A 12573-nucleotide genomic window follows, 5' to 3' on the forward strand; every position below is an offset into this window, starting at 1 on the left:
GGTTGCATTCACGAACCCCCCGGAATTATGAGTCTCAATATTACTGTTCTGCCCTCACTATATGTGTTGAGGTTATACAGCTAGGCAGACAGCTAACAAACAATCCAAGATGTTCTAATAAAGTTCCAAAGCAGATGAATCCATTTAGGCTCTTTATTGTTGTTGCTTTGTCTTTTTCTATCTTTACTTTTGTCTTGCACTGGACTTTTATTTTGTAAAACTGAAATACACACAATGACAAATGTATGAGCTATGGGATTCAAATAACATACTGAAATGTAATACACGACATGTAAATATTAGCTTTACACAAATATACAGTACTATCATCAAACAAATACTGCTTAGTGTTGAAACTATTTCGATGGTGGGAATATACGACTGGCAGCCATTTTGAGTCCTCAAAACATCCATTGAAACAGTGCACAAAAATAGTTTTTCAATAATCATCTTACTATCAAATTTAACCACTTTTCACCTTAATATTGAGTTCCATAAACAAGTTAAACGGTTTACTTACAGACTTATCTTTTCCAAAGCTTCTAAGAGCTAACACAACTTGTCTACTTCTCAATTGTCTCATGAACTGAACTGACATCGTCAACCCGGAAGTGCCCAAACAAATGAAGCGTAGTATTTTCCTATCGCCACAAGGTGTCAGTAAGAGACTACAATCAAAAGGGCATAACAATCACAAAATCTGCTTTTTGTATGTTATTGCTGCAATAACAATGCCTATTTGTTGTGGATTTTATTTCTTATTTTTAATGTATTACTTAGTTATCATTTAATTTATATAATTTAAGAATTTCAATTACTATTCTGCTCAACATGAATGTCAAAAAAATCCCTAATAATAAAATGAGTTTTTTTTTGCTTTACACAAATGTACATGTTTTCCATTTTTTAAGTACCGGTTCAGGCACCGTTTAAGCGCCGGCACCATTTTTCCTAGTGCCGACTTTGTGTTAGTATCGGTTAAATTGTAAATGATACCCATCACTGGTCTTGTTTTTGACAAAAAGACTGAAAAAAGTGAAATGTTTCTAATTAATTAGTCATTCCAAACATTTTTGTTTAGCTTTTATTGCTGTTACTCACTTGATGCAAATGCAGTATGGCCCAATAACACACATTTGTCAATATTGCTATTTACTGCCTTTCATTTAAAGGTATGAGTCCAAAATATATACAGTGCATCCGGAAAGTATTCACTTTTTCCTGATTTTTGTTATGTTATAGCCTTATTCCAAAATGTAATAAACCAATTTTTTTGTCCTTAAAATTCTACACAAAACAGCCCATAATGACTATGATTTTTTATTCTTTTTTTTGCAAATGTATAAAAAATAAAAGTTTAAAAAAATCACATGTATTCACAGTATTTGCTCAATACTTTGTTGATGCACCTTTGGCAGCAATGACAGCCTCAAGTGTTTTTGAATAGATGCCACAAGCTTGGCACACCTATCTTTTGGCAGTTTCTCCCATTTTTCTTTATAGTACCTTTCAAGATTGGATGGGAAACATTGATCTCTGTACATTGCTGCATTCGACTCTTTGGCGTGAATGCCAGGCATTGCGTTTGGAGGAAACCAAGCACCGCTCATCACCAGGCCAATACCATCCCTACAGTGAAGCATGGTGGTGGCAGCATCATGCTGTGGTGATGTTTTTCAGTGGCAGGAACTAGGAGACTAGTTAGGATAGAGGGAAATATGACTGCAGAAAAGTACAGAGACATCCTGGATGAAAACCAACACTTCCCATCCAATCTCATGGAGCTTGAGGAATGGGCGAAGCTGCTTCAAGATAAGTGGGCCAAGTTTGTTGCATCATATTCAAAAAGACTTGAGGCTGTAATTGCTGCCAAAGGTGCATAAACAAAGTATTGAGCAAAGTGTTTGAATACCTATGAACATGTGATTTTTTTTTTTTTATAAAATTTGAAAAAAACATTAAAAAAACTTTACATGTTGTCATTATGGGGTATTATGTGTAGAATTTTGAGGACACAATGAATTTGTTCCATTTTGTAATAAGGCTGTAACATACACAAAATGTGGGAGATGTGAAGCACTGTGAATACTTTCCGGATGCACTATATATATATATATATATATATATATATATATATATATATATATATAAAAAACCCCATCTCATTTCCAATTCATCTTTTATTTCTATATTTCTACAACAGCGCGGGCCAATAAAAAAGAAGCGTTGTGCCAGAAAAGCACTGTGGGCCACATTTGAGACACCCCCCGCTAACCTGCCCAGTTGTTTTCTTCCTCTTTTTGCACTTCGCTCCTGTTACGTAATTATGTACTGTGCAATAAAGCTGCTTTTTTCAAAACTAAGTGAGTCACGTCCTGACATTCCTACATCCTTTTTACAGGTTGCGCAATACAATACAGCGCAAAATATTTTGCCACTTGCCAAGATTCCACATTTTATTTCTCGAAATGCCCTTAGTTTTAAGAGCTATTTACTTATTTTTAGTCATTGATTGTACATCATCATATTAATTTTTGGCTGAATAATTAAATTGAGTACATTTTTGTTTAAAAATGGTAAAATTGAGACGATCAAAAAAGATATTTTTGCTTTTGCCCCCAAATGGAAAATCTTTTTTTTTTTAAGATTCTGCAATATCTCCAAGATGCTTAATTTTAGAATTGCAAGTTAAATAATGCTTGTTTTCAGAATTTATATATTTATAATTTATGTATATACAAGTTCATTAAGTCTGCGATGAGGTGACGACTTGTCCAGGGTGTACACCGCCTTCCGCCCGAATGCAGCTGAGATAGCCTCCAGCACCACCCGCAACCCTAAAAGGGACAAGCGGTAGAAAATGGATGGATGGAAGTTCATTAAGTTTGAACATAGAGTGAACAGGTAGTTCTAGCTCAGAGTAATTTATGATTTAAAGAAAAAGGGCGGGATTAAATAAGTGTAAACTTCTTCTCACTCCTTTTTAAATATGTAAAAAAAAAAAAAAAAAAGTCCATTGCTCATTTTGTTTATTTTTTTCGTTTTTATTCTCCATTGTTTTCATTTTGTTATAATGGCTGTTAAGGCTATATCACTGTATTGGATCAGGCTTGCTCTTGTTATTTGCTTATTTGAAATAAAATACTGTATATCAAATAAAATCAAATAAAACAAAAACAAAGAGTAAGATATTTATTTCTATCTTAAAAGTCCTGCTCATTTCTGGATGTACAAATCTTAATTCAGAACATCCGATCAAGTAAAATTAGCTATGTGGACAGTTTATTTTGACTTTTTAGATCAGGCCTGGGCAATTATTTCGACTCGGGGGCCACATTTAGAGAAATAAATGTGTCTGGGGGGGCCGGTATATCCATTTTTAGGGACACTAATACAAAACTTCACAATAATGTCTGATTGAATGCTAAAAACGTTATGACAGACCGCCTTAAAAAACGTAATGGAATTTTAAATTTGTCTATGAAGGATAAAACACTGAATATTGACAAAATATGAATGTCACACCCCCTTTCGATCGACATATTTTACAATCAAGTGAAACGCAACAAAAATGCAACAAACAGTGAAATATGAACGCGAAGGCTACAAAATAAACCCACCTACAATCTGATATATCACTAAGCTTTAGAACTTTGTTGTGAAAAGCTCCTTCCGCGTCTGTGGAAACGCTTCCCACCCACACTGCTTGGTGCCTCGTCTGAGCTGCTGTGATGTAGATTACCATAGTAACTAATTAGATTACCATAGTAACTAATTAGATTACCATAGTAACTGGTATATCATCCATAAGCGCAGATTCCAACCATTTAAATACTTAGTATAGTTCAAGACTTACGGTCATTAGAAAACATCACTGCACATCATAATGGCAGCTACACTTTCCATCTTAAAGATCTAAAAAAATTATTTGGGAATGTATGGCGGGCCAGACTGAAAAGCTCAACGGGCCGCATGTGGTCCCCGGGCCTTAATTTTCCCAGGTCTGTTTAGATCATATTTTGCCAGCTCTTTTTATGCAGTGCAGGAATAGAGTGATTTTTTTCTCTCTGGATTGTGGCAACTGACACAAAAATGAAGCTACTTTTTGTTTTCTCATTCTAGAACAAATCTTCTAATCATGTGAAAACTTGCTGCCGTTTGCCTGGCATTGCCTTGGCGTCCAGCAGTGAAGCCGTTAGGGTGTGTGCAAGTTCCTCTGTTGTGCTGAGTCACACAAACAGGCCACAACTTTTCTCTTGAGTGCAAATAATCACACGGCACCATCAAAAACAACAACTGGCGACAAGCTGGACGCTCTTCAGTCTGGTGCGTATAGAGTGCAGATGGTTCCTCCCCCTCGTCCTTGCCCTCTCGCCCTCACGTCTTGCAAACCCGGGGCCGCGGGGCGGGACCGAGCACAAAACACACGAAGGGAGGGAAAAGCACAAGACATGCTCAGCTCATCTTGCACGTAGCATACGCAGAGAAGCGGTACCATCCTTTTCGACAAGGGTTGGGTTGCAGCAGCCATTGAGCGTCTCTGTTGTTGTAGCAATTTGTTACGTCATGTTTGTGCAAAAACTGATACCTTTGTTCAAGCAGGCAGCTGGAAATACAAACCCCAAAACCAGTGAAGTTGGCACGTGGTGTAAATCGTAAATAAAAACAGAATACAATGATTTGCAAATCCTTTTCAACCTATATTCCTTTGAATAGACTGCAAAGACAAGATACTTAACGTTCGAATTGGAATTTTTTTTAATTTTTTGCAAATATTAGCTCATTTGGAATTTGATGTCTGCAACATGTTTCAAAAAAGCTGGCACAAGTGGCAAAAAAGACTGAGAAAGTTGAGGAATGCTCATCAAACACTTATTTGGAACATCTCACAGGTGAACAGGCTAATTGGGAACATGTGGGCGCCATGATTGAGTATAAAAGCAGCTTCCATGAAATGCTCAGTCATTCACAAACAAGGATGGGGCGAGGGTCACCACTTTGTGAACAAATGCATGAGCATATTTTTTAAGAACAACATTTCTCAATGAGCTATTGCAAGGAATTTAGGGATTTCACCATCTACGGTCCGTAATATCATCAAAAGGTTCAGAGAATCTGGAGAAATCACTGCACGTAACACTGAATGCCCGTGACCTTGGATCCCTCAGACGGTACTGCATCAAAAACCGACGTCAGTGTGTTAAGGATATCACCACATGGGCTCAGGAACACTTCAGAAAACCACTGTCAGTAACTACAGTTTGTCGCGACATCTGTAAGTGCAAGTTAAAACTCTACTATGCAAAGCGAAAGCCATTTATCAACAACACCCAGAAACGCCGCTGGCTTCGCTCGGCACGAGCTCATCTAAGATGGACTGATACAAAGTGGAAAAGTGTCCTTTGGTCTGACGAGTCCACATTTCAAATAGTTTTTGGAAACTGTGGACGTTGTGTCCTCCGGAACAAAGAGGAAAAGAACCATCCGGATTGTTATAGGCGCAAAGTTGAAAAGCCAGCATCTGTGATGGTATGGGGGTGTATTAGTGCCCAAGACATGGGTAACTTACACATCTGTGAAGGTGCCATTAATGCTGAAAGGTACATACAGGTTTTGGAGCAACATATGTTGCCATCCAAGCAACGTTACCATGGACGCCCCTGCTTATTTCAGCAAGACAATGCCAAGCCACGTGTTACATCAACGTGGCTTCATAGTAAAAGAGTGCGGGTACTAGACTGGCCTGCCTGTAGTCCAGACCTGTCTCCCATTGAAAATGTGTGGCGCATTCTGAAGCCTAAAATACCACAACGGAGACCCCCGGACTGTTGAACAACTTAAGCTGTACATCAAGCAAGAATGGGAAAGAATTCCACCTGAAAAGCTTAAGAAATGTGTCTCCTCAGTTCCCAAATGTTTACTGAGTGTTGTGAAAAGGAAAGGCCATGTAAAACAGTGGTAAAAATGTCCCTGTGCCAACTTTTTTTTGCAATGTTAATGATTATTTGCAAAAAAAAAAAAAAAGGTTTCTCAGTTCGAACATTAAATATCTTGTCTTTGCAGTCTATTCAATTGATTGTAAGTTGAAAAGGATTTGCAAATCATTGTATTCTGTTTTTATTTACAAATTACACAACATGCCAACTTCACTGGTTTGGGGTTTTGTAGAATTCACCCGCACCTGATTTCTCAGACTATTTGGAGTCAATTCGATATATTTTGCCAGACACAATCTAATGTAGGTATAATGTAGGTATATGCTGCACAACACGATCACATCTTAGCTTTGTGTTATTGACCACAAAGCTAATTATGGTGGTAACTCTGCATGATTCGCTTTTCCCTGAAAATGTTTGCCAAAATGTTGCCAGTTTAGTTTTATCGTATGACCAAACGTTGCATTGACAAACTAGTCCGTTTGCCCACGAATCATTCTATTGTAGTGGTTTCCCAAACATTTTTCCACCTTTAGAAAAAAACTGGGCTCTCCTAGTACCAACAATGACCAACACCAATATACAGTAGCGTAATGGGCCTAATTATTCATCAAAAACAAGGCAGAGGTTTTATTTAACAAGTATATTCAATATTTTTGGGCCACTGTAACATTACACACAGCTTGAACAGTAACACTGTGCTTGAATACAGGAAAATAAAACACTGTACTTCATTTGGGTGATTATTTGGCATACCACTAGATGGTGCCAGCGTACCACAGTTTGACAATCCCTGCTCTACGGTATCGAGGTGCATTGGTGATTCATTCTCTGTGCATTTCATTTCTTTGTGTGCAAAATAAGCCACTACGGGGCCAAAGAAAGTTGCGAGTGAAAGCCCTTTGATAAAGAGGGTGAGAAACACTATTGAATTCAAGATGGTAGGGATGGACAATATGGCCTAAAATCTTAATATCACGATATATTATTACAATAGAACCATTTCAAAAGAAGTTAAAAAGGCTCCTACCTAATTTAGCTGCTGACGTATGCTTGTAACACAGTGGTTCTCAAACTTTTTTCACCAGGTACCACTGGAGAAAACATTTGGCTCTTCAAGTGCCACCATAATCACACCAACATTAAAATACAGTAGCGTAGTAGGCCCAAGTATTTATGAAAAACAATTAATTGATAGGTATAATTAAACAATTACGACCTACAGATTTTAACGGCTTTCATTGAAGACTCACACACCTTTGATAACCGCTCGAGGCAATTAAGTCATTACAATATTTAATAATCAAGCGATTCTTTGGCGCACCACTAGATAGAGCCCACGTACCATTAGTGGCAGAGCCCTGACGAGTGGCTAACTCGTGGTACAAGTACCAAGGTTTGAGATTCACCCTAATAACATATTGCATCATTTCCAGTTGTATTGTTTTGCCAAAACTATTATTTATCTACTTCATAATTTACTGTTTTTTGGATTGTAACATGGATCTATCAACACTTCTGTCAAAATATAATAATCATTTATGCTTCTGTTTTTTGGATCTTTTACATTATTAGTTTTGGGCGATAATACAAATTTGGGTATTGATCCAATACCAAGTAGCTACATAGGCAGTATTAGTCATATCAATGCCGATACTGATACAAAACACATCAAGATCATTGATATGATTTAATTTTTGATCACAAATATATTCAGACAAAAACACAGGATGGACATAATTAAATGTTAAAATTATTTCCTTTTATTACATACAAAATGTAAAATAAAGTATACAGTGCAACAATTTTAATGACTTGCTTGGGTTGATGTTGTGTTTGCATGTGGATGATGTTCAGAGTTCCCATGCTCGTGAACGTACCACGCCTGGAGGATGGTGATTGGCGGAGAATGAGGAAGTGTTGTTGTTGAGGAAGTAAAAGATGAAGATAGACGTGTGTGTGTGCAGGACTAGCAAATGTACATGTTGGAATGGAGCCTGTATTAGTAAAGGTTTGACAAGAAAAGTTAAAAAGAGCGTTAATCTTTGTGTGTACTTTTTCTGGAAAAAAACTACCACTGGCTCCTATTTACTGAGTTAGTAAACAATAACAAAAACAAATAGATTGTGTGGTAATATTGGTCTAATTAGCGTAGCAACAACCAACAACTACTCCTTAATGCTTCTGTCACACGCAGGATTCTCACAGGGATGAGGCAAAAATACAAAATAGAACTACTGCATACATTACTGTTAATACTTGTATCAATCCGCCCGCCTTTGTTTACATTTAAGAGCTCTGCTTTTTTTGTATTCTCCTACAGTGTGTAAAGTGGCATGTTTAGCTAATCAATGTCCTCCACTGATAATAATACTTGTAAAAAACGTAGTTTGTTCGCCGCCATGGATGCGAGGAATAGTAATTTAGAAGCAGCTTCATACAGTGATGGGACATTATTGCTACTTTGCGTTGAGGACACGTTTGTTCGCTTGTCGCTGTCAAATCTGGGGGAGACAGCTACTATGTCATCAACATGCATTATCACCATATAATCTATCCATCCATCCATCCATTTTCTACCGCTTGTCCTTTTCGGGGTCGCAGAGGGTGCTGGAGCCTTTCTCAGCTGCATTCGGGATATTATTAAAATCTCTATTGTCATATATCATTTATATCGTCTATATCAGGGGTCCCAAAACTACGGCCTGCGGACTGGATACGACCCGCCAGCGTCCAAAACCTGGCCCGCGGGAAGTCCCAAGTTTAAAAATTTTAAAACATTTTTTTTCTTAATTATTATTTCTTTAAATCTGTCCTTTCTAATCCATTTTGTACCGCTTGTTACTCTCGGTGTCTCCTAGCCGCTCAGGCAAATCGTATTTTGTCTAAAGATGTATTTTTCCATCAATAACATGACATCATCGCACTCTGAATATATATATATATATATATATATATATATATATATATATATATATATATATATATATATTAGCCTACCGATTAGGCCTACCGATATTATCGGCCGATAAATGCGTTAAAATGTAATATCGGAAATTATCGGTATCGTTTTTTTTATTATCGGTATCGTTTTTTATTTTTTTAATAAATCAAAATAAATAACACAAGATACACTTACAATTAGTGCACCAACCCAAAAAACCTCCCTCCCCCATTTACACTCATTCACACAAAAGGGTTGTTTCTTTCTGTTATTAATATTCTGGTTCCTACATTATATATCAATATATATCAATACAGTCTGCAAGGGATACAGTCCGTAAGCACACATGATTGTGCGTGCTGCTGGTCCACTAATAGTACTAACCTTTAACAGTTAATTTTACTCATTTTCATTAATTACTAGTTTCTATGTAACTGTTTTTATATTGTTTTACTTTCTTTTTTATTCAAGAACATGTTTTTAATTTATTTATCTTATTTTATTTTATAAACATTTTTTTAATATACCTTATCTTCACCATACCTGGTTGTCTAAATTAGGCATAATAATGTGTTAATTCCACGACTGTATATACCGGTTGATATCGGTATCGGTAATTAAAGAGTTGGACAATATCGGAATATCGGCAAAAAGCCATTATCGGACATCCCTTTATATATATATATACATATATATATATATATATACATATATATATATATATATATATATATATATATACATATATATATATATATATATATATATATATATACATATATATATATATATATATATACATATATATATATATATATATATATATACATATATATATATATATATATATATATACATACATATACATATATAAATATATATATACATATACATATACATATATATATATACATATATATATATATAGAGAGAGAGAGAGAGAGAGAGAGAGAGAGAGAGAGAGAGAGAGAGAGATATGCAGGTATAAAATATTTTAGTAGTCGAGTATTCTATCGAATATCCCGATCGATTAATCGAATAAATCCTATTTTTTTCTTAATTAAGGTTTAATTATACATGTTAAGATGTGACCTCAATTATTGCGTTTGACCTAATTGTCTTTTATTTCCTAAACGCCTGTTTTCATTATTGAAGGCTGACACGCACAGCTGAAATGCGTCCGTGGTTGATTGTGCCAATTTGTGTGTGCTAATAAAAACAGGTGCGCTCCCAGCCCAATGGGCCAAAAATATTAAATACACTTGTTAAAATTAAAACCTCTGCCTTGTTTTTAATGAATATTTAGGCCTACTACGCTACTGTATTTTAATGTTGGTCATTATGGTGGTACTCTGAGAGCATAGTGTTTTCTGAGGTGGTACTTGGTGGAAAAATGTTTGAGAACCATGGTCTATATCGACTTTAAGAAAGCAAAAGAAAAAGGTGGTGCCCGTGTCCGATCATTCCGCTCAGTGACATTAAATTGATCAACTTGTCATTTCCTGGTCGTTGTTGTGTGTTCTAGATTAACGCCATGCTCGTTTGAACTTGGGCCTAAGCAGTAAAGTTGTCCTGCAGCATGTTCCTGACTGTTGTTGACACAATTCCGCAAAACTGGATTCATTCACAAGCGGCCCTCCCCGATGGACCACAGAGGGTACAGGCTGGCCTCATTATTACGTAAGCAACAGAGGCCAATCATTAACCCCTATCTTGCCTACAGAGGCTGCACTTCCCTGCTTCTTGCAAGTGCAACGCTGCAGAGGCCGCCACCTAGTGGTCACGCTGAATCACGCTGGCGTCAACACGCGTTGGCAGCAGTTTTTGTCATGTGAGGTCGGAGTCTCGTGTGACTGTCTCCTGCCAGGAGAGTGCGTGTGCGCGTGCGAGCAACATGCACCAGCAGGTTTGACATCTGAGAAGGCGCCTGCTGCCGGAGGCCCAAAGTGTGCAATCACCCTAACTTGATAAGGTTAGCCTCGCCTATGTCAGCCATGACTGTATTTTTAGTCATTTTATTCTAAATGTAACATTTTTATAAAAATAAACCCAACACGCATTAAATCTAAATACAGAAAAAAAAATGCACATAATCTAATGAGTACATTTCCATATAAGTGATATATACTAAGTAATAATAACTCGCTGTAAAAGAATGCCTTTATAAACTCACAGCAAATTATCGAATGACTTTCACAATAACATTTACAGCAATTTAATGTAGAATATCTTTACAGCAATTTACTGTAACTGCACAATTACAATAAAATGACATTTATATGCTGTAACTCACAGTTGTAACTTTTATTGTTAATCATTTTAACCTCGCAAACCCCTTTAGAGACAAATCAGTTAGAATTTACAGTCAGTTGATGTGATATTACAAATCTCTGCGAGTGTAGTGTTTTACCCTGAAATGCCGATTAATTGCTGTGAAATATCGTAATGCATACTTGCCAACCCTCCCGGATTTTCCGGGAGACTCCCGAAATTCAGCGCCTCTCCCGAAAACCTGCCGGGACACATTTTCTCCCGAAAATCTCCCGAAATTCAGGCGGACTCAGGTCCATTCGGACCTAAGTCCGCTTTCCCACAATATAAACAGCGTACCTGCCCAATCACGCTATAACTGTAAAATGATTGAGGGCGAGTTCTCGGTTTCTTATGTGGGTTTATTGTTAGGCAGTTTCATTAACATCCTCCGAGCGCGGCAACAACACACAACAACAACAGTCACGTTTTCGTCTACCGTAAAGCAGTTCGTCTGCCATAAACAGCCATGTTGTGACACTCTTAAACAGGACAATACTGCCATCTAGTGCATTTGATGAAAGCACTTTTGTGCGTGCCACACAGCAATGCATCATCAGAGAGGGTGTTCAGCATGGTTAGAAAAATAGCGACAGAGAATAGAACAAGGATGGACAATTCAACCCTTAACTCAACAATGAGTAGATGAGTGTTATGTGTGTGTATATGTGTAAATAAATGAACACTGAAATTCAAGTAATTATTTTATATATATATATATATATATATATATATATATATATATTTATAGCTAGAATTCACTGAAAGTCAAGTATTTCTTGTGTATATATATATATATATATATATATATATACATATATGAAATACTTGACTTAGTATTTCTTATATATATATATATGAAATACTTGACTTGGTGAATTCTAGCTGTAAATATACTCCTCCCCTTTTAACCACGCCCCCTGCCCCCGCCGCCCCACCTCCCGAAATCGGAGGTCTCAAGGTTGGCAAGTATGTCGTAATGTTGTAATCTTACGGTGAATTTTGTGTATAGTATTTTACTGTGAAATAATTCAAGTGAAATTGTTTCGGGGCGGGGGGGGGTCGCATGTTAATGCACAGATCGTTCCCCCGAGATGCAGTCGGAACTCCGGAGGCAGTGTGCAGGTAGGACAATGATTTATTTTCCATAAATAAGACAGGAAAACAAAGAAAAATAGAACAAGCGTGCCGATAGCACGGGAAGCTACGGAAAAGCTAACGGGAAAGCTTAGCATAGAAACAAGACGTAGGAATCACCAATCGTAACTTGTTGCGTAAAGCAAGCAAAACAGCCAGACCGAGTGTGGCGAAAGACAGGAATACATAGCTCTCTGATTAGTGCCCGGGAGCCAGCGAGCGTCCCGAACACTAATCAGAGGCAGG

This window comes from Nerophis lumbriciformis, linkage group LG14 (genome assembly GCF_033978685.3).
Source record: "Nerophis lumbriciformis linkage group LG14, RoL_Nlum_v2.1, whole genome shotgun sequence".
NCBI lineage: Eukaryota > Metazoa > Chordata > Actinopteri > Syngnathiformes > Syngnathidae > Nerophis > Nerophis lumbriciformis.